The 23,601-nt window shown below is 47.6% G+C and overlaps 1 long non-coding RNA gene across 3 annotated transcripts in view; it reads left to right on the forward strand.

Moving 5' to 3' along the window:
- Positions 1-23,308, forward strand: part of LOC132680889 (uncharacterized) — a 42,348-nt gene extending 19,040 nt beyond the window's left edge. For 2 of the 3 annotated variants that reach the window (XR_009610745.3, XR_009610743.3), the window contains exons 2-6: positions 740-907; positions 13,741-13,888; positions 15,618-15,724; positions 22,061-22,218; positions 23,046-23,308. This is a non-coding gene — a long non-coding RNA (uncharacterized LOC132680889). The remainder of the gene's footprint in view (positions 1-739; positions 908-13,740; positions 13,889-15,617; positions 15,725-22,060; positions 22,219-23,045) is intronic. The other variant, XR_009610744.3, reaches the window with a different exon arrangement.
- The last annotated feature ends 293 nt before the right edge of the window (positions 23,309-23,601 follow it).

A 23,601-nucleotide genomic window follows, 5' to 3' on the forward strand; every position in this document is an offset into this window, starting at 1 on the left:
AGAGTGAGGAGTGGGAAAAATAGGTCAAGGGGGCATTGGGGGGATGCCAGGTTATACAGGAACTTGTGAGGTTATGTAAAGACTCTGGCCTTTGCTCTTTGAAGATTTTGAGCACAGGAGTGACATGGTGTGACTTTCAATTTATAAGAACCACTCTGATTGTTAAGAACAGACAATAGAAGCTGGAAGACCACCTAGGAATCTCCTGCAGTAATCTAGCCAAGGGGTGATAGTGGTTCGGACCAGGGGTGGCCTGTGGAGGTTGGAAGAAATGGTCAGGCTGTGCAGGTCTGAAGGAAAGCCGATATTTACTGTGGAATGCGTGACTATCTTCTGTTGGTCCCTCTGGATTCAGCTTCTGGCTCTCCCCATGGTCCTCTGTGCCCTGAGAGGCTGACCTGTATGAACTGCGTCAAGTCTCGTTGCCTTCTATTTCCCGTTGGATTTGGCTGAAAGGAGTATTGGCTGGGGGTCTGAGGGAAGGAGGAGCGTGAGGCTGGACATATTTCCTCAAGTCCCTCCTTGCTGGCTTGGCTGCACCTTCTACAAATGGCTGCAGCTCGAAGCAGCTCCCTTTGCCCCCCAGACCTAGGTGGTAACAGCCTGCTTCTCTGCCAGCCCCAGAGTCTTGCACTATGACTGTTGCTTTTCCAACACCCCGCCCATAAATTTATGGATAATCTCTTTCTTACATTCTCCTCAAAACACCCAATTTAAGTGTGCCATCTGTTTGTTGCAGGGACAGGAGGCAGGTCATGAATGAAAGTGGAGTTGGCTTCAAGACCCAAGGTCCACGAGGTTCTCCCTTTACATACGACTCTGTGCGCCAAACCTGGCCGAGGTGGTTTTGGGGCCTTCATTCTCCTTGGAAGTAACCACATTGCATACAGCTTCAAAAAATTGGAAGGTAACAGTAAAAATGGTCATATTCTCCCACCGGCCCCAGATCTCCAGACAAGGGCTGGTATGGAAAGAGCACTGGACAAGGAATCAAGAGGCTCCCTGGTCTGGTTTCTGTGGATTAACTCCCTGAACAACCATTAACAGGTCACTTGATGACTCAGAGCCTCAGTTTCCTCATCTATAAAATTGGCAATAATGAAACCAAACTCAAAGAATTGTGGGTAAAGATCAAATAACAATGCCTGCCTCAACATCATGTGATCTAGCCTGTGAGCTGGGAGGCAAAAAGCCACAGTTTGTATTCTGACCTTGTGGTTTACAAGCTGCATGACCTTGAGGAAGTTTCCAGCCTCAGTTGTCTCACCTATGAAATGAAAATAGTATTAACATCTCCTGCAGAGCCTGGCAAGTAAGCTTTCAATAAGTGTTACATAGCTGACAAATATTAAATTGTTTCCTTCGCCCCCCGCTCCCACCATCTGTGAAATGGACTCAAACTTAAAAAAAAATATTTTTAATGTTGATTTATTATTTTGAGACAGAGGGAAAGAGACAGAGCATGAGTGGGGGAGGGGCAGAGAGAGGGAGACACAGAATCTGAAGCAGGCTCCAGGCTCTGAGCTGTCAGCACAGAGCCCAACGCAGGGCTCGAACCCACAGACCATGAGATCATGACCTGAGCTGAAGTCAGACACTTAACCGACTGAGCCACCCAGGCGCCCCTGGACTTGATCTTTTTAGTACATAAGATAACTTTCTTTTACTGATTGTGGTTTTCCCTCCCCATAATATGTGGGCAAGATTCATCCATTTTGACATGTGTGGGTCTTGTTTATTAGTTCTTACTGCTGTATGGCATTACATTGTATGAATTTGCCACAACTTATTCATCCCTTCTCTCATGGATGGACATTTCCATTGTTTTCCACCTCGGGGGGGCCATAAACAACGCTGCTCTGAAACCCTGGTGATGGCCTCCTTGTGCCCACATCCAGGTTTCCAAGTCTGAATGAGTGTCTTTGCAGTCCGGCCATATGCGGGTATGAGCCCAGTTGAGAAGGGGGAAGCGGAGGGTGCAGGGAGGGGCTGGCCTGGGGTCGGGATGGGGGTGGGAAGGAGGCATGGGGGAGCTGACTCTTATTTAACAGGTTTTGAAGGCTTTGTAAGTAACAGCTCTTAAAACACAATATTTTGAAGATTTAAGTGTAAATGAACAGAGCCATATGGATTACATTTGCCTTAAATTACACAGGATTTAAAGCGGGGCTTAGTGCTCCAGGGCAAAGGTACAGGCGTTTCATGGCTTGCCTCCTTTGCTTGCCAAGGACCTGGATTTCCCCCACCGTCCAGAGCTCTGGCTGTGGAGCAGGGCAAACACTAACTGCCCAGGTGCCCTGGCCACAGTCCGGGATACAACGGAGCCTCAAAGCCTGGGCCCCAGGATGTCCTAGTCCTAGTTCTTGCTCTGCCCCTGCTTTGCTGTGTGGCCTTGGGCCAGAGGCTCTGCTTCTCTGGACTTTAGTTTCCTTCTTTGTAAAATGAGATGTCTAGGAGGTGGTATAACGGTGATTAATCAGAGTGATTAAGATCTGGGTTTGAAACCATCCTTTAACCACTTTCTGGCTGTGAGACCTTGGGCTAATTATTACTCAGCCTTTTTATGCCTCAGTTTCCTCATCTATAAAATGGGAATATTAATAGTATCCACCTCATAGGTGGTTGTGAAAAATAAATTTGCCAGTAGTATACCCGGCTCCTAGGAAGCACTCCGTTTGCACCACTTTTGTTTTGTCTTTATGGTCCTTAGCACAGATGGGTCCAACCCTGATTTTCCCTGTCATTCCCAGGCAGAGGTGATGGGAGTGAGCCTGACAAATGAGACAGAGTTCCATGGTGCCCAACCACTTGCCATTCTTTCCAACATTTCCATTATGTGGCTATTAGTTCATATCACTTTATTTTTTTAAGTTCATTTATTTATTTTGAGGGGGGAGGGGCAGAGAGAGAGAGAGGGAGAGAGAGAATCCCAAGCAGGCTCCACACTGTCCACGCAGAGTCCGACACAGGGCTCGAACTCAAGAATCGCAAGTTCAGGACCTGAGCTGAAATCAGGAGTCGGGTGCTTAACTGACCGAGCCACCCAGGTGCCCCTGTATCACTTTAAATGTGAGTACCTACACATATGCTTATAAGGGGATTGTGCTGAGTCATAATCTCCTTTCTTAACTTTCACCATACCACATATGTGTTTCCATGTCATTAATCTTCATTGGCACCATTTTTCTGTATCTGAACGGGAACACAGTAAACCAACATGTACCAAGCGCTTACCATGCAGCAGCCTCAGTGTTAAATATTTTCCATGCATGTTCGCATTTAATCCTCAAAACAAGAAAATGAATATCGTATTCTGATCATCTCCATTTTACAGCAAAGGAAACTGAGGCTTGGGAGGCTAAATAACTTGCCTAAAATATCACTCAAGCCCGGACCTGCTGACTCAGGAGCGTAAGTGCTGACCTGCTCCCAGGCACTGCCTGCCCTATCAAACTACATCACGAAGTGACTTCAGCTTCCTATTCTTGGACACTTGGATTTTTTTTTTTCTCGCTTTTCACTCTTATCAGTAGTATGTGATAAATATTCTTAAACAAAGATCTTTGCCTACATTGTGCTCACTTTTGGGGGATAAATTCCTTGAAATGGACGGCCCAGTGTTTGGGGCTTTCCTTACAGAGCTGAGGAGACGCAGAGGACTCAGCCTAGTTGGAGGCTCGGAGGCCCAAGGGAGAGGCAGGAAGCCCTGGAGGGGATGGGCCCAGCTGGAAGGCTGGGATGCCTGACTAATCCACAGACCATGCACACTGCTTCGGTTTATCTGAGGCCTGGCTTCCCGTGCTCCTGCAGCTCATCCTGGAACCCCCAGGAATTCAGTTTATTTCCATCCTGGTTTTGCTGACTTTGCTGAAGTCTCTGCTCAGTGGATCAGCTGCGAAACACAGTCACACACACACACACACACACACACACACACACACACACGCACAGCCCTCCAGGAATCAGGCAGAAGGGAGACACTCGTGGGGAGGAGGCCAAAGAACCTATGAAAAGTGGGCAACCCGAATTTACATAGAAAGAAAATTCCCCAGAAAAAGCTGTTCGCCAGATTTACATAAATCATTTCATCTCTAAACTGAGCTGGGTTAGTTGAACCTTTTCGTAATGGCTTTATTGTTTTTGAAAAAAAAAATTACGTGTTCATTGTTTTTAAAAATTCCTCACCATAGATACAAATACATTTGAAGATATAAAAGCATTTTCATATTCTTCTTTCAGACTGGCTGTATATAAAACAGCTTTTCAAGCGCTTGCTAAAATGCATATTCTGATTCAGGAGTCCTGGGCTGGGCCTGAGAGTCTGCATTTCTAACCTGCTCCCAGGGGAGGCCAGTGCTGCTGGGCCATGGCCAAGACTGTGGGCCCGGAGGAGCATGAGATATGTGTGCTAATACAGAGCCTTCTACCATGGAGCTGCCGCTCTCTGGTGACTGCTCAAAATGTTATGTCAGAGCTACAAGGGATCATCTGATGAGAACTTCTGAAGATAGTGGGGAAACTGAGGCTACTGGGAGAATGAGACAAGCCCAAGGCCAGGGAGCTCGAGCCAGAGCATGACAGAAGGCTTCAGATTCCTTTTGTTTCTACAGAGCCCAGAGCTTAGTCAGCTTTGACTGTGGGACCAGCGAAGGCTCTGAGAATGGCCGAAGGGAACTGTGGCCCCTGTAAGGAACGAGGCCAGCAGGCAGAGCACAGACCCCATGCCAGGTACCATCTGGATGCTTTGCATACATACACTCTCAGAAAATCCCCACTGTGACCTTCGCGGTAGCATTGTCCACTCCATCTTACACAGGGAAACTGAGGCTCAGAGAGCACAGTGGTCTGGGTCTGCCAGAGGTCACACAGCAGGTGAGTGAGGAACTGGCATCAGGTGTGTGTGCATGAGAGAGAAAGAGACGGAGAGACCCAGCACTGCCTCCCAAAGTCCCCTTTCAGCTCCTACCTTCAGGGTCTCTGTCTTACTGTGCTTGAACAATGGTTCACTTCCCGTCAAGTGAAAACTGGTCTTATTTGTAAGAAACTGTAGGAAATAAATGCAAGAAAGTCATTCAAATCTGGGCCCATCTTAGCACCCTGCAGAGTGCTAGGCCTGCCCTCTTTGTTAAAAGGGGAGGTTAGCAAACGTTAGAGAGGTGTTGGGAACAGGCTAGCACCACACTGAGGCTTTCCTCTGGATGAAGGAGAATAGTTTTGCAGTACAGGAGTCGGCCTTTGGCAGTGTCCTGGGTGGATTCTATCTTTCTTCCATCTCCTGGGCCCACTACAGCACCCTGCTCTATGCTGCCTTTCAGGCCTGAGCCCAGTGGCAGCAGTCAGGACTGGCTTTTGGGACAGGCACCTGGGCCGGGTTTGACATCGTGGGAGGCCTAAGCCTATGACATCTCTACTTAAGTCCTTTGCCTCCCAGGGGGTCCAGGGGCCTGGGAGTCCATGAGCAGGCAGCCTGGAGCCAGGACATGCTCCCTTCCAAAAAAGATGACCCACCAGCCTGTTTGCCTAATGTGACCACTTTGGAAAAATTGTTTGTTCTCATCCTGCTAAAAACAGCTTCAAAGTGACTCCTGTCTAGACTGTGCCAGGATCGATTATCAGATCCTTGACCTGATCCAAACCACAGGGGGCGTAGTCATTTGCTTTAATGCAATTAAAGCAAAATATAATAATGTATCCAGGCCAGGGACCAGAACAAGTCTCCCTGGAAGGTGGGAGGAGAAAGCAGCTCTGGATAATTTCTTCTCAACTCCAAAGTTGCAAGTGTGGACTTTTCCTGCCTTCGTCTCCAAGGCAACCTTGGGCTTTGGACTCTCCCTTGTCCTGCTGAGTGCCACCAGGTGAGGGCAGCCTGGGGGGGAGTGGGGGTTGGAGGAAGCAGGCTTGGGGTGGTATGTGGAGAGGATACTGCAGAGCAGAGTCCAGGAGGAGTGAAGCGGGAGAAGGAAGGGAAAATGAGAAAAAAGATCACAGGAGAGGAGGAAAGAAATGTAGCCAGCTCAGTAATTCCCAGATTCTTTGACAAACCCCCAGTCCCAGGGAGAACAGGGTGAGCCTCGTAGGTCTTCTCAGAGGACAGCAGCAGGTGCAGTGATCTCAATTTCCAGAGGAAGTCACCAGGAAAATGGATTTTCAGTTCTCAGCCACAAGAAGCAGGAAGATCAATCCCAAGGCCTTGGCCTTGTGGTCAGACATGGCCTTGCTGGCCTCACAGCTCTGTCCAACATCCCAGGTTCTGGAGAGGGTCGGGATGACGGCTCACACCTTCGCCCCTGCCTGTTCAGACATCTTTAGGGAATTCTTCAGCCCTTACCACATACATGCGGTCTGGGGGGACCTCCACACTCTGCCCGTAGGGCTGGCGTGACAAAGTCCCGCACGCTGGGTGGCTTCAACAGCAGAAGTTTATTCTCTCACAGTTCTGGGGGCTGGGAAACCCAAAATCAGGGTGGGTGTTGTGCAGGAAAGGTGTATTCCAGGCCTCTCTTGTAGGCCTTCTCCCTGTCTGTTCACATCGCGTTCCCTCCATGCGTGTCTCTGTCCAAATTACCCCTTGTAATAAGGCCACCAGTCCTGGATGGGAGCCCACCCTCATGCTCTCATTTTAACTCCCTTACTCCTGTGAGGACACTGTCTCCAAATGTGGTCACATTCTGAGATACTGGGGGTTAGGATTTCAACGTAGGAATTTGGGGGGTGGGGCACACAGTTCGACCCACAGCACAGTCCATGGGGAGCTCCCCCTGCAGTCCTGGCAGGAGGAAGAGGAGGACGAGGCTCTGGTGAAGGCCAGCTCGCCCTAGCTCCACGACCTTGGGAAACCTATCCATCTTCTTGAGCCACCTCCCTGTGCTCATCTGTGCAGTGGAAGCCGTAATTCCGCCCCCACTGGGTGGAAACGTACATGAGCTCCAAGTGCCTTTCTGCTCATGTTTATGTGAATTCCGTAGCTACGAAGCATCCTTGGAAAGCTTGTGTGCTCTCCCTTGCCACACTGAGGTTCCCTGAGAACTGAGAACCGCTTGGCACCCCAGAAAGTATAGCCCTTACACCTTTTCTGACTCCTTCCCCCTCCTCCTGCCACTGCTCCTGCTTCCTGTTTGATCGATTCCCAAGGCTGTCCTTCTTTTATTGTTATTGGCTACCACTTATTAAAGACTTAACTGTATAGACGTGAGCCAAGTGCTTTACAATTTTATCTCATTTTTTTAAAGTTTATTTATTTATTTTGAGAGAGAGTGTGTGTGTGTTCATGAGCAAGGGGCGGGCAGAGAGAGTAGGAGAGAAAGAGAATCCCAAGCAGGACCCGTGCTGTCAGCACAGAGCCCGACTCGGAACTCAGTCTCACAAACCGTGAGGTCATGACCTGAGCTGAAACCATGAGCATTGGATGCTTAACCCACTGAGCCACACAGGCCCCCTAATCTTTATGTCATTTTATCCTCACAATAACCCAATGGGATAGGAACTATGAGTAGCTCCATTTTGCAGATGAATAAACTGAGGTTCTGAGAGTTTGGGTAAGGCCCAGATGACAGACCTAGGACGTTAGTGGGGAAAATCTCAGAAAGGCAGATCTCAGCTCCGCAGAAGGAAGGCCTCTAGAGTCTAAGGAGAAAAGGATTTGAGTAGCTGCAGAGTCAGTGGGTCTCCTGGGCCGCGCGCAGAACCCCCTCTTGAATACCTTGAGGCCTCAGCCGAGGAGAGACCTGAGGGAGAGCTAGAGGCTCTTGCAAACCCTCCGAGGCCAACATGCCTGATGCCCTGCCAGCAACTGCCCAGTATATAGCGGCTCAACACACGCATAATAAATGAGTGATTGTATCCGTCAACTGCAACCATAAAAACAGCCAGTTTTGTTACAAAGTGACCATCTGCCAGGCTTGGGCTAGGCTTTTGACCCACAGTTTCTTATTTCATTTTGTTCCTCCCACTCCCTACGGATAGGTGTGATTACTATCTCAGTTTTACAGCGAAGAAAGCTGAGACCCAGCGAGGTTTGGTAACTGGCCCCAGTCTGCCTGAATCCAGGGTCGGAAGCGCTACACGAGGGGACTCAAACCCTGCCCACAGAAGGGGGCATGTTCATCTAACTGTTCCAACAGCCGTGGGTCCCCAGAAGCCTTCAGCACATAGTGGGTCCTTAATAAATGCTTAATGAATTAATGAACTGATCCATTCATCAAACCTAGCTCACTGAGACATAGCAACCCAACAAACAACAAAATCTCTGGGCCCACAAGATTCCCCGAGCCTAACACTTGGCACATAGTAGGTGCTCAGGAAGTATTTGTGGGATGAATGGCCGTGTGACCCCTAATGTGAGCAACTCTGCACATAAATTTCAGCTCCAGGCACTTTGAAGTTCCCCCAGGGGACAGCTGCTTTTCTTGTTATCGAGCCCCCCCCCCCCCAGCCCCACCCCGCCCCTACCCCCCCTGGCCCCCTGGGCCCATCCAGGCCAGGGACCTGGGGCCGCCAGAGTCAAGAGATAAGGATGATGGATGGCCAGTCTCCTGGCTCCACAGAAGCCTGGGGTTTCCTGGGAGCGGGAGACAGTCTAAGGATTCTAAAGCCCCGCGGAATTTGAGTGGAGAGAGCTCGAGGAGGGGGTGGGGGCGGCGTCCGAAGTGTCCCTATCTTTGCGGAGACGCTGGACCCGACAGGAGGTTTCGGCACCCCCTGACTGCCTTGATCTCATTCCATGTCGACAAGGCTTCCTTTCAGCATGTATTGGACACCAGGGCTCATCGTTAGGGCTTCCAGTGGGAGGCTGCAGGGTGGTGTCCCCACCCCCCCCCCACCCCCCCCCCCCCCCCCCCCGCTAGCCCATCCTGCCCCCTCCCCTGGGACACCGGGCCCGCGATCTGGAGGCAGGACATGCTTGCTTCCCGCTTTGTAATCTGGGCATTAATTGAGTCCTTGGCAAAACAAAACAAAACAAAAAATCACTTAACGTTTTGTATCCCTAAAACTTACACAATGCTGTATGTCAAATATATTCAATAAATTTAAAAGAAAAAGAAATCACCTCTGGACCTATGTTCCCTCGTTTGTAAAATAATCCTCGGGGGAGGTGTTCCCTGCCAGCAATGCTGAGACAGGATCCTAAGTAACTACGAGGGAACCAGCTGGGGCTCAGGACGCTGGATTCCACCTCGATGAGGCGGCCACCAGCTTGTCCTTGGATCCAGACAGTACCATTCACTGGTTTGTGTAATTTTAAATCCCTGATCCCCGAACCGAGAGGCTTTATAGCTTCAGGTAGATTCTGAAGGCTGAGCATGTTAGATTTTGAAGGAATCTGAGAAACTGAAACTTGTAAGTATTTTTTGTCTTTTCCTTCTCTTTGAACTTAAGTTTATTTTAACTTTAAATATATATATAATTATATATGTATATATGTAATATAATTATATATATTATATATTACATATACATATATATGTATATATATGTATATATATGTATAATATTATTTATATTTATTATATGTATTATTTATATTTATTATATATGTGTGTGTGTGTGTATATATATATATATATATATATTTAACACAATACTTGAGTATATCTTCCTTGTTAAAAAAAAATACAGATAAAGTGCCCAGACAGGGTACCCTCAATCCTGGATACCCTCAATCCAGGGTACCCTCGCTTCTCTTTCCAGAAGCCATCATTTGGGGATGCACCCCCCAAAGCACCCTTAGCACCTTTTCATATATATCTGCTCACCCACAGAAGATGGGCAGAGTTGTCTATATTATAGAGGGTGGGGGTTTGTATACAAGGAATCAGCCCACCCTGGTCTTGATACTTTGCTTCCACCACTCAGCCCTATGGCCTGGAGACCCATCTGTGCTAGGACATACGGATCCATCTCATGTCCCCTAACTGGGATACAGCTCATGACTGGGTGGACCCGCCCTCCAGGTGAGCTCCAGCAAGAAGAGACTTGGTCTGTTTTGTTCACGGATGCTTCCCATGTCTAAAACAGGGCCTGGCAGTAGTTAATAACTATTCCATGAATGAGTGAAGAGATGAACCAATGAACAATCCAGGGCGTGTAACCCATCCCATACCGGGGGATGTGTCATTGCTTCCAACTTTTCACCAACGCAAACTGCTGCAGTGAGGATCTTCGGACATGGTCCCTGTGTTCACTTTGGAGGAGCAGTCACTTTAGGGGCTCCCAAAGCCCCAAAGACCTTCATACAGTATGACTCCATGCATGAGAACAGGGAGCCCAGAAAGGGCAAACAAGTCACCCCAAGGTCATCTGGCACACTAGGGACTGATTTGAATTTTCTTCCTTCATTGACTCTCTTTGGACCTACACTTTCTCTGTCACCAACCCTTGCTTGTGTGCCTCAGGAGGGTGACTTTAAGGGCCAAGGTCTGATTCATGTGGCATGGAGAAGGAAGACCCTCCAGAATCAGAATATTTTTGTCATGGGGCTTTTGTCCGATTATTGAGCTTTTGAAGGATCTGGGGAAATTATGTTTCCTCCCTGAGACTCTGTTTTATTAATATATAAGAGTGATCGAAGATTCTTGTTTAACTCTTTTTTTTTTAGTGTTTATTTTTGAGAGAGAGACAGACAGAACGTGAGCAGGGGAGGGGCAGAGAGAGAGGGAGACACAGAATCCGAAGCAGGCTCCAGGCTCTGAACTGTCAGCACAGAGCCTGACGCAGGGCTCGAACTGAAGGACCATGAAATCATGACCTGAGCCAAAATCAGACGCCTAACCAACTGAGCCACCCAGGCGCCCCAATTCTTGGTGAAGTCTTGAAGTGAGGACAACAAGAAAGAGTTTGCAAAACAGAGAAGAGACATAGGAATCTGAGAATTGGTTTATAATATAGAATTTTTTTAAACAAATTTTAGGTTAAAAGATATAGAATGTTTCCACTTTTATAAAAAAAAAAGAAATATTATAAATAATATTTATATATTAAATATGTAATCTCAAAAACATCAAAAGTGAAAAGATAAATATTACTATAGGGAAAAAAATCAAAGCAAAGGTCATGAATAATTCACTTGCAAAGAAAAAGGACAAATAGCTAAATAACAACAGAAGTCTAACTCTTAGAGTGATCAAATAGGTACAGATTAAAACAACAATGGAATTCCTTTTGGGGTCTATCAAATTGTAAGAAGTGATATGAAATAAAGACCAAAAGGTCTGCAGTTCTTGCCCTAGAGAGAGGGTAATCGTGATGGGGATTATTAGCAGGAAACGGAGGGGGTCGGGGGGTGGCCGTACCCCTGATGGTGATGACAAGTCCGTCCTGTCCTGCTCCCTGGTGCTCTGAGAGAGCCATCTCCAGGACAAGCAGAGGTGACAGGGCAGAATCCCTGCTTCCTTTGGCTTCTACCTCCTCCCCATCATAGAGACCCAGCGTGGCGTCCACTGGCCCACTGCTGCCCACCAGGGACACTCTACTTTCATCAGACCTAAATCCCCCTTCTTCTGATAAAGAGTCCTGGATCCTGTGACAAAACCAGGAAAGATTGGGAAGGTGCTGGGTGCAGGCAGACCATTTCTTCCTTACTCCCAAAGGAATTGCTAGGTTCAGAAGGGAGTGCCCATTGTGGGGTCAAAGGTCATCTCTGTTCCGCCCCTGCCTCTAAGCAGCCCTGCAGGAAGGCTTTATTTGGGTGGGCTTTTGTGGGACTACAATGCCATACTAGGAAAAGCCATTAGCAATCAGCTGGTGCAATAGCCCAGTTTTATATAAGGGGAAATGGAACACAAGAGGGCTTAGGAGAAATTTAAACCACCCAACTGATGAGATCGAGCTATGCGTACGACCAAGGCCTCTTGACTCCAGGTCCAGTCCCCTTTCTGCTCAGATTCACCGGTTGCCGTATCTTTTTTTTTTTGTATACTGGATCTGTTCTTTAATCTCTGCACATCGAAATCTATGATCTCCCTGGCTATGGCTACAACTCCCGCTTGTTCAGTTTCAGAAGATATACATTCACGATGTAGAGAATATACATGAGAGGAAAAAAATATTCTGATACAGCTCTCCTAGCATTAATAATAAACTGTAAATATCAACCCTAAGGAATGAAATTAAATCATTTTAAAGAGTAAAAAATTTTAAATAAAACAAAGGCCCCTGATGATATTCACAATACACAAATGCAAAGCATGAGGAGTCGTCAGTGTGTTTGGCACAATGCTCTCATCTTTGCTTTACTCAGCATGTCCCCCTGACCGAGAGATCTGCTCACAGAGAGAAGGAAGGGGGGTAGAAGAAACTCCATGCCCTAACTCAACCGCTATCACAGAATTCATGTGAAGTAGTTACTTACCTGCCTAAAAATGAGTATTGGTGTTAAGCAGATTCTCTTTTTAAGTTCTCAGGTAAAGACTTGGGCGCCTGGGTGGCTCAGTCCGTTAAGCGTCCGACTTTGGCTCAGGTCATGATCTCATGGTTCGGTGATTCAAGCCCCACATCAGGTTCTGTGCTGACAGCTCGGAGCCTGGAGCCTGCTTCGGATTCTGTGTCTCCCTTTCTGTTCCTCCCCACTCTCACTCTCTCTGTCTCTCAAAAATAAATAAATGTTAAAAAAAAAATTAAATGCTCAAGGAAAGACTATGAAATGGTGGTTAAAGGTAGAACTAGGCAAACTTTTTTGGTAAATAGCTAGATAGTAAATATCTTGGGCTTTGTAAGACATATAGTCAGTTTGCAATGACTCTGCCCTTGTAACTTCGAAAGCAGCCACAGACAATGTGTAAACAAATGAGCGTGACTGTGTTCTGATAAAACTTTATTTATAAAAACAGGAAGTGGGTGGGGAGGGTGGGATCTGGCCCAACGGGCTGCAGTTTGCCAAGCCCTGGTTAAGAGTGTGGGCTTGGGAGTTGGACTTGAACTGGAATCCTAATTCTGCTGCTTCTTCATTTGTGAGACCTTGCTCAAATGGCATAATTATTTGAGCCTCATGTGTAGAATGAGGATAATAATTGTGCCTGGTCATAGAATAGCTACTCAGTGGAACACCACTTCTCTCAGGCATGTTGTAGGAGCTCAGTAAGCGGGACCTAAATAGGTAGGACACCACCCGCTCTGCTGGAAGAGGCCTGGGTTCCCATTCTAATTTGACTGCCCCAGCCATTTATCCTTCGTCAGAACCGTCACTTAACATGTCCAAAATACTGTTTCCTCCCCCTGTGAAATGGGAAAGAAACCCCTTTATCACCTGGACTTTTATGTATATTTTCTTACTTAACTCTCAAAACAGCCCTTGTAATTGTTACTGTCCCCATTTTATAGAAAAGGAAGACTGAGTCACAGAGAGGTGAAGGGCCATTCAGGTAGTAAGTTGTAGATATTTCTTTCCACTCAGCCATCTTGCCCCCTCAGAAAACGAGAAGAAGGCTTCATAAAGCGTTCCAGTCCACACAGCTGTGAACTCCTGTGTCACCCAGCTGGTACCTCAATCTCCTCCCTACATCCCTGCCCAGCCTCTGCCTCCACACCACCAGAAGGGGGGAGTTCAGTAGTGCCCTGAACAACGCATTTCCTCCTTGGTCAGCACTGACTGTGGTGAGGTCATGGGTTGAATGAATCTTCACTCCTGTCGCTTCTATCAAGAGTCCATGGGCTCTCCCTGAGGACCCCCCAAACCGTTATCACCCTTTTTCTCCTGGACGCTCAATCAAGATGTGATGACAACTTTTACATCCCCTTACTTCCCAGACCTGTTCTTGCAGTCCAGGGGACATGGCATGGAGGCCCCTGGCCTTCCTGATGCCCCACCCGGGGCCTGCTCTGGTATGTCTATACCCTCGGAAGACTGTGGCGCCCAGAACAGCGTTCCTGCCCAGCGGGCTGAGATGTCACGAAGGTGAGTCAGCTCATTCCCGTGATAACATCTGCACAGCCAGCCTGGGAGGCAGGTGTTTCTTACACCAGAGGGGTGGGTTTGGGACACAGAGGAGCCTCTTCGGTCCTTGCTGAGCCTTCCCCTGGGGCGGAGAGTAGGGGTGGGGAGAAGGAAGACCCCCTTTCCAAGAACAACTTTTAAGAAAGGAGTGTATCAGTGTGACTCTTACAGAAACTGAGTCTTCGGGAACCTGCACGAACAGCTGAGGCAGGAAGGACTGGCTCTGGAGGGGGCAAGGCCATAGTGGAGACAGGCTGTGTGATTTCTGAGGCTGTGAGGTTGAGGGGGGCCTCATGACGCCAGGGTGATGGTTCAGAAGACACCCGTCCTACTGGCTGCTGGACGAGGCCACTGAGCTGGAGCCAGAATACCTGGATTCTATTCCCAACCCCTTTGAAAAATTCCTATGACGTTACACTGAGCACATCTTCTCTCTGGGCCTTGGTTTCCCCTGTGCAGATGACTGCATGGGGCTCCCTCAGCCTCTCCAGGAGACAGTGTGGCATAATGGGGGGAGGTGAGAGCTCTCAGCGTGAGTCCGCATCTGCCTCCCCTAGCTGCTTGACTGTAGGCAAGTCACTTCACCCTGAACCTTGGTTTCGTCATCTATAAAACCGGATAATGGCAAAGGGCCCCATGTGCCTGGTCCTACTCAGTGATCAATAAATGGTATTCGCTGTGGAGTTTATCTGGGGCCCATCCCCCTCCGTATTCTGAGATTCTACCGGTAGGTGTGGGGGAAATGGGGCACATGAAAATGCTGAATGACCCCCGAGTCCAATGTTGAGGGACACTGGGGCTTTGGCCACCCCTACACATGTCCTGAACATTCCTTCTTTCAGGCCTTTGCCTCCCCTGCTTCCTCCCCATTCCAGAACACCCTTTCCGCTCCCATTCTGCTCTGCCCTCCCTCCAGGGCTCTGCTCAAGGGCCATCTCCCTGCAGAAACCTTCCACGGCCTCTTCCTCCTCTGACACCATACAGCTTCTCTTCGTAAAACCCATGCTTGGCAGCCTTATATTTTTGCATTACCTGATGGGTAATGTGGAGCTGCAGCAGTGGCAGGGGAGGGGGGTGGGGGGTGGGGTCCGACTCTCCCTGAGGCACAGTACCCTAGCACCCATGACACATTTAGGGGCCACAAAAATGTTCTCACGCTTCCTTTTAAAAATCAAGATTAGAAAACAAAACAAAAATTATAATAATGAACATATTAACAGTGAATCCAACCTGAATAATATTCATCTTTATACCAACACGGAGGTATTTTAAAAATACTTTTTGCTGGCGCTTCCTCCACGAAAGGCGCAGGAGGGCAGAGGTACCCAGAGCAGCCCCGGCTGCCAGGCTGTGCAGGCCTCGCTGGGCACCCAGGTCCGGCACAGGTCTCTGCCCGGAAGCTTTGGACTGTGAGTTCGGGGGGCAGGGGTGAGGTCAGTGCTGCCCACCACCATATCCCTGGTACCTAGCACATGGTAGGTGCTTGATACAATATGTACGGTGGAGGGATGGCAGTGAGAAGGTGTGTGTGTGTGTGTGCACGTGCCTGTAACACTCAAGTAATGGTCTTTCCTGCATACCTCTGCACAATGTGCCTTAGCAGAATCAAACCCAGGCGCTTAGAATCACAGACTCATAGGAAGTGGGAATTTAAAGGGATAATTGATCCATTCCACAAATATTTCTTAAGCACCCACGATGTACAGGCGCTGTGCACAGGACCTTGGAGGACACTACCAGGGGGCCTTACAGAGGCTACTCAGAGCGACTTCCGGGGCTCTAAGAACATCTGAATGTGTAAGTAAAATTTGGAATCCTCACATGTAAAATGTCCTTCCTAGACAGATCTTCTGACATCAGACTGCCAAAAGGCCAGTGTCTCCAAAATAGGAAGAACCACTGTTCAAGCCCAGGATCCAAAAGGCTTTTCACAGTTGGAGGTATCAAGGGCCAAGACAAGGAAATGACTGGTTCAAGGTCACACAACTAGTCAAGGACAGAGGTGGGCCGCTCCCAACCTTGACATCTCCAGGAGAAGACCCTTTCAGCTATTGGCAAGGGGTGGCTGGAGAAGGGGAGCAATGGAGCTGATTCTATGGGTCTCTGAATTCAAGGACCTCCTCTACTGAAGCTCCAAGCCCCCAGCATACACTCATGCACACACACACACACACACACACTCCCAGCTGTCTTTCACAACATCCCCCAGGTTCACCCATCGGAGGCCTGGTGTTGGGCCTGCCTCAAGTCAAATGCAGATAACCTCTCCCAGGGATGTATAAACATCCAGTGGGTGTCCAGGGCAGAAGAATGTGGAAATGGGTTCTTTTCCCTCTGAGCACTGGACATCTTCTGCCAGACTATGTCGAAGTTACCGTGACCTCTCAGATCTGGGCCTGAGGTTCTTTGATTCCCCATGTCTTGTGGCCCCAGATGTTTTCTCACTGTAAGATGCCATTCTCAGCCTCAACAAAGAAGGTTTCCCAAGGCTGGGATCCCACACTCTCTGCACATGCCTTTATCGGAGCCCCACACTTCCCATGGCTTGCAGCCCATAAGCTAGGGGCTGCCAGCTGTGGGCTCGCCCTTCCTTCTAAAGGGTGTTAATGGTGGTACCTACGGGAGATTTTATGTGGAGACAACTGGTTTGAATTTAGGGGGAGGACACAGGGGAGCTAATTAGAAAGCCTAGTTGTGGTAAATAGATATTTGTTTTATCCCACTTTTTAGAGAACTAAATCTTAGAAAAACACAACCGACCTTGAAATTAAGCAACACCTTTTTTCCCTCAGCTAAAATTTGTTACCAGGTTTTCAAAAAAAGCAACTCTCCAAAAATTTGATCAAAAGAATCAAGCAGAAATGGGCTGAAGCTCTGTCCAAACCGAGGGACCAGAAAGTGTGGTGGGTGACCCTCCCGGCAACTCCAGGGGCTGTGGGTTTAGTCTCAGCTCCTGGGAGAAGGAGGGGAGGCAGGTACAGGGATGTTGGGGAGAGTTTTGTAGAACCATGCCTGCGCTCTGCCCAGCATTCCTAACAAAGCATTGCAAGCTGTTGCCAACGTTCGGAAAGAGAAAAAAAATGAGCCCACCCCATTTTTATTTAAGTCTTCTGGTTGCTATTTGCCAATTCTACTTCATCTAGGAAAAGGACAGAGATGATTTCTGGATGTGTTTGAAGTGGCCTGGAATCCATTTTTTAGAAATAGAGACTATGTCATTGAATTACATGATACCCCTTGTATGGCCAGCATGCATGTGCACACACACACACACACACACACACACACATACACACACACTCAGCGCTGCTCAAATGACACCCTCCTCACACAGCCTTCTCCTTGGCCCTCCACCCAGACTCTCCTTCTGTTTCCTCAGGACGTGCAGAGAACTTGGCAGGCCCCTCTCTTCCAGAACTTCCTATGTTCAGCCTCACACTAGAATTACTCTTGCAAACGAAAATCTCTTCCAGTTGTCAAGAGAGAATTCAAAGGTTCCCTCACACTAACAACCAAGAATAACAGAATCAAGTTTCTTTGAGTCAGAGACACCAATAGAACCTCCTCCCAGGACAGTTGTGAGAACGAAGGGCCTGTAGATTGGCCCCGCACATAGTGGGCACTATAAAATCCATAATGGCGGGAAAGGAAATGCTTGAGGCTGTCACTCCAGCCAATGCATCTTCCCCAGAATAAATCTGAGACTGTAACATATTGGAATATGTACAGTACATAACATATTGTATCTGGGTGACCAATGACATGCCTTTTGCCGACCAACCAAGCAACTCCATAGAAAATGGGACCATAGAAAATGGGAATTAAAAGGATCATTTATTCATTTTTAAATTCAACTCATAGTTAGTAGTTATGTTATTAATCTTATGGTTGGGTCCCAAATCCTAAACCTGTATAGTCATTGACTCATGAATACTTCTTTTTTTTTTTCCAGTATATGATTTTATTGTCAAATTGGTTTCCATACAACACCCAGTGCTCATCCCAAAAGGTGCCCTCCTCAATACCCATCACCCACCCTCCCCTCCCTCCCACCCCCCATCAACCCTCAGTTTGTTCTCAGTTTTTAAGAGTCTCTTATGCTTTGGCTCTCTCCCACTCTAACCTCTTTTTTTTTTCCCTTCCCCTCCTCCATGGGTTTCTGTTAAGTTTCTCAGGATCTACATAGGAGTGAAAACATATGGTATCTATCTTTCTCTGTATGGCTTATTTCACTTAGCATCACACTCTCCAGTTCCATCCACGTTGCTACAAAAGGCCATATTTCATTTTTTCTCATTGCCACGTAGTATTCCATTGTGTATATAAACCACAATTTCTTTATCCATTCATCAGTTGATGGACATTTAGGCTCTTTCCATAATTTGGCTATTGTTGAGAGTGCTGCTATAAACATTGGGGTACAAGTGCTCCTATGCATCAGTACTCCTGTACCCCTTGGGTAAATTCCTAGCAGTGCTATTGCTGGGTCATAGGGTAGGTCTATTTTTAATTTTCTGAGGAACCTCCACACTGCTTTCCAGAGTTACTCATGAATACTTCTGGCGATGGGCCTCCACCACTGACATGGTGTGGAGTCAGAAAGTGCATTCTGGTGTTAGGCTGAAATCTGCATTCCTAAAACATTCATCCACTGGTGACCCACTTCGTTCCTTCAGGAATTGTCAAATCTTCTGCTCCTCTTCCCTGGTGGGCCTTTAAGTCAAGTGAAAACAGCTCTCTCCTGGCCATCTCCAAGCCTCCACCCTGAGGGCTAAAGTGAAACTTCTGGAAAAGACAAGAAAATTCCCCTGTGTTGTTATAGTTCATATGAACTCTCAGGATGTGTGTGCATCTTATATTTTTATCTGCCAGAAACAGCCCAAGCTATCCCCAAATCCTGAGTCCACGAGCTTCAGTGGCATGTCTGGGCTCCAGTGACACATCCCCCAATGGATGTGGGAAGCCAGAGTCACCAGGTTTGTGTCACCTCCCTATCGACTTGTTCCCTCAAGGCCATGTCCAGATGAGAAAATCCCCATTTCAGACAAGGGAGAAGGAAAGAATCTAAATGGCATCAGGAGAACTGGGTCCCCACACAAACTGTCACCTCTCTTGGACTCAACTTGAAGGCCTTTCTGGAAGTAAAGTTCGGTCAAAGGAAAGGGATGTGCTACCTCCGAGAAGAGGTGCCTGGTGCTGCTGTCCTGGGCTTCCCATGGCAGTTACATTCTCCATCTGCCAAGTTCTCCTATGCCAGGGAACTGCACCTGCTGCCTGGCAGGTATTCCCCTGCCCTTCACAAGGCTGACTTCGCTCATCCATCAGGCCTCTTCTTAAACGTCACCTTCCCTGAAGGCTTTTCCCGGTCACCTCCAAACAAGCTGGTCTCCCTTCCACCCTCTTCCTCTCCTCCCAGCATCGGTCACCGGTCACCATCACAAATTACTATTCCATTGTGTTTGTCTGTAACGTCAGTCTCTTGGTAACGTCAGTTCCATGAGAACAGAAACCCTATCTGTTGTGTTTACTGCTGCATCCCTAGTACCCAGCACAGGGCCTGGCATGCAGTAGGGATATCAGTGCATGCTGAATACACAAACAAGTGGGCAAATCAATAAATGGGCCTGGCTGGTGGTGCCCTGTGGACTATTCCCCTCCCATGAACCTCTTCCTGCCCCCCTTCCCTCTTTCTCTGCCTCTCTTCCTTCTTCCTTCCTGCTGTTCCTGCCCTTCTTTTGCCCGCATCTGTCTTTTTTTTTTTAAGTTTATTTATTTATTTTGAAAGAGAGTGAGCAAGCTGGAGAGGGGCAGAGAGAGGGAGAGAGAGAGAGAATCCCAAGCAGGCTCCACATTGCCAGCGCAGAGCCCTACGTGGGGCTTGAACCCGCAAACCGTGAGATCATGACCTAAGCCAAAGTCAGGTCCTTAACCGAAAGAGCCAGCCAGGTGCCCCTAATACACACTTTTTAAAATGAAATGGTGGGGGGGCGCCTGGGTGGCTCAGTTGGTTAAACGTCCGACTTCGGCTCAGGTCACGATCTCACGGTCTGTGAGTTCGAGTCCCGCGTCGGGCTCTGTGCTGACAGCTCAGAGCCTGGAGCCTGCTTCGGATTCTGTGTCTCCCTCTCTCTCTGCCCCTTCCCCGCTCATGCTCTGTCTCTCTCTGTCTCAAAAATAAATAAAAACATTTAAAAAAATTTTTAAAAAAAATGAAATGTGGGGGCACCTGGGTGGCCCAGTCGGTTAAGCGTCCAACTTCGGCTCAGGTCATGATCTCGCAGTCCGTGAGTTCGAGCCCCGTGTCAGGCTCTGTGCTGACAGCTCAGAGCCTGGAGCCTGTTTCAGATTCTGTGTCTCCCTCTCTCTGATCCTCCCCCGTTCATGCTCTGTCTCTCTCTGTCTCAAAAATAAATAAACATTAAAAAAAATAATAATAAAATGAAATGTGTACTGTTTTTTTGTGTGTGTTTATTGCGATAAAATATAGATAACGTTTACCATTTCTAAGTGTAGGACTCAGTGACATTAAGTACGTTTACAGTGTTGTGCAACCATCACCACCATCCATCTGCACAACTTTTCCATCACTCCAACAGAAACTCTGCCCATTGATCACAATCTCCCCATGTCCCCCTCCTCCAGCCCCTGACAACCACATCCCACTTTTGGTCTCTGTGAGTTCGCCTATTCTAGATACCTCATTCTAGTGGCATCATACAACGTTTATCCATTTGTGTCTGGTTTATTTCACTTAGAAAGTGTTTTCAAGGGTGACCCCAATTGTAGCAGGTGTCAGAATTTCGTCCCTTCTTACCACTCATTCCACTCATACCACATGCTGTGTAACCATTCACCTGTTGATGGACACTTGCATTGTTTCCACGCTTTGGCCATTGCATAATACTGCTATGAACATTGGTGTACAAGGATCTGTTTCAGCCCCTGTTTGTAATTATTTTGGGTATATACCTAGGAGTGGAATTGCTGGTAACATCGTAATTCTACATTTAACTTTCTAGAATTGCCAGTTTCCCACAGGGCCTGCACCATTTTACATCTTCACCGGCAGGTACACAGAAGTTACAATCTATCCATCTCCTCGCCAACATTTGTTATTTTGGGGGTTGTTTTGCTGTGTTCTTTAATAAGAGTCAAGTGGAATCTCATTGTGGTTTTGATTTGTGTTTCCCTGATGACTAATGATGTCGAGCATCTTTGCACGTGCTTGTTGGCCATTTGTACATCATTTTTGGAGAAGTGCCTGAATAGGTCTTTTGCCCATTTCTTAATTGAGTTGTGTGTGTGTGTGTGTGTGTGTGTGTGTGTGTGTGTTCTTAATTTGTAGGAGTCCTTTATAAATTCTAGATATTAATTCCTTATCAGATACATGATTTACAAATATTTTCTCCCATCCTATGGGTTTTCTTTCCATCTCTTCATAGTGTACTTTGATGCACAAAAGGTTTTAATTTTGATTAAGTCCAATTTTCATTTTGGTGTATGACCTGTACTTTTGGTGTAGTGTTTAAGAAATCATTGCCATATCCAAGGTCATAGAGATGACCTTATATTTTCTTCTTATATTTTCTTCTAAGAGTTTTGTAGTTTTAGCTGTTAAGTGTAAATGTTTGATCCATTTCGAGTTAACTTTAGTACATGGTGTAAAGTCAGGTCCAACTTCATTCTTTTGCATGTGGTTTTCTGGGTTTCCCAACACCATTTGTTGAAGAGACTGTCCTTTGCCCATTGGATGGTCTTGGTACCCTTGTCAAAAATCAGTCAGCCATATACGTGAGGATTTATTTCTGGGATCTAAATTCTCTTCCCTTGGTTTATATGTCTGTCTTTATGCCAGTACCACAACTGTTTTGATCACTATGGTTTTGTAGTATGTTCAAAATCAGGAGCTGTGAGACCTCCAACTTCGTCCTTCTTTTTCAAGATTGCTTTTGGCTATTTGGGGTCCTTTGCAATTAGTTATGAATTTTAGGCTGGGGTTTTCTATTTCTACAAAAAATCCTATTGGGATTTTGTTAGAGATCGCACTGCATCTGTATGTGTGTGTGTGTGCATCTTTAAGTTATGTGATTGTTACTGTTTCTTTGCTTTATCTCTTTTTACCCTGTTTTCTAGATCCAACCATGTCGCTGGGTGAACATTTAGTCTGTCATAACTAACTTCTGCCGAACTCTGTGATTACCCATCCTCTGCCCACGGAGGGACTCAGGCTCCTTCCCATTCTGCACGACCACAACGAAGCTGCATCACACCCTCGGGCAGGCCCCCTGTGGGTGAGAATCCCTGTGACATGTCCCCAGTGCCGTTATCTGCACAGTAATTGTGATCTGCCAATAGTTAGGGACCCTTCGGTAGGTGCCAGGTGCTGTGTGAGCACTTTATATGGATTCTCTCATTCTGTGATTACAATGACAACTCCATGAAACATGTACTAATATTGTCATTTTACACGTGGGAGAACTACGGCTCAGAGAATCACAGTGAGGACATATTAGATGGAGCCAGATTTTGAAAGCAGGGCAGCCTGGCTGTGGCACCTGTACGCCCCACCATTACATTGCAGGGCCTGTCCCCACCAGGGGACATTGGGGCCCAACTTACAACTCATTTAGCTCCCCCATGTGCTGACTGCATGCCAAGTGCCCAGTGAACACCTGGGCTTGGGGGGACTCAGAACCCAAAGAGAGAAAGGGACCACTGAACATCACCATCAACAGCTGGGGGGGAACACAGGCCTGGAACTCGGTGACTTGACCCCTGCTCATTAGGATACTCCACACCAGGGGTCAGGAAAAGGGTCACAGTGTGCACATCTCCCACAGCGAAAGGCCCTTCTGGCAGCCCATAAATCCGGCTGGACCCCGCTTATCCTGTTTACTGGATTAGTGGACTGGGCGTCTCTGTATAAATCATCCAGGGTGATTTACTGGGAGGCCCTGGAAGGTCCAGGCCCCTGGGGAGGGGCAGATAAGTGCTGCCTGAGCCCACTGGCCTATCTCCCAGTCCCGGTGAGGGCTGATGATAGGGACCCACTGCTCTACCGCCCCCACCAGGGTGAGTCCCTCCGCATCCATGTGTCAATCTGCCCCTTTTCTTGCAGGCTCCTGGCAGAGTTGAAAGGTTCCAAAGGCAAAGGCACTGGTACTTTTGGGAACGGTCTCCGTCAGAGAGTGTAAAGAAGGATGAAGTACAACAGGCAATTTGTGAAAGAACAAAGAAGTGAAACCGTGAGGGAACGGAGGTTGCCATCTTTTTTACATAAAATGAATAGCTAACTTTCCTGGACTGTTTACCCTGTGCCAGACACCCATTCACCTTCTCTTACATCATTTTCCTCCACAATAAATGTACGAGTCCATTTTACAGATGAGGCCACTGACGCACAGAGAAGTTAACTGACTTGGCCAGGGCCAAGGTCACACAACATGAGTCCCAGTAAGGAAGATATGATTCAAGGCAGGCAGTCTGCCGCCAGAGCTGCGAACCTCACTTCACCATTGCCCCCTCCATTCATTCAGCGGAGACACGGATGTGGGTTAGGGTTTGACCAAGCAGTAAGTGGAGCAGAATTCAAGAGATGGGCTTTGCAGGTGGCAAGGCCAGGATTTAGGTCTCGGTTCTGCCACTTACTAGCTTATGACACGGACCAGTCACTT

Source organism: Panthera onca, chromosome A1 (assembly GCF_046562875.1).
Source record: "Panthera onca isolate mPanOnc1 chromosome A1, mPanOnc1 haplotype 2, whole genome shotgun sequence".
Lineage (NCBI taxonomy): Eukaryota > Metazoa > Chordata > Mammalia > Carnivora > Felidae > Panthera > Panthera onca.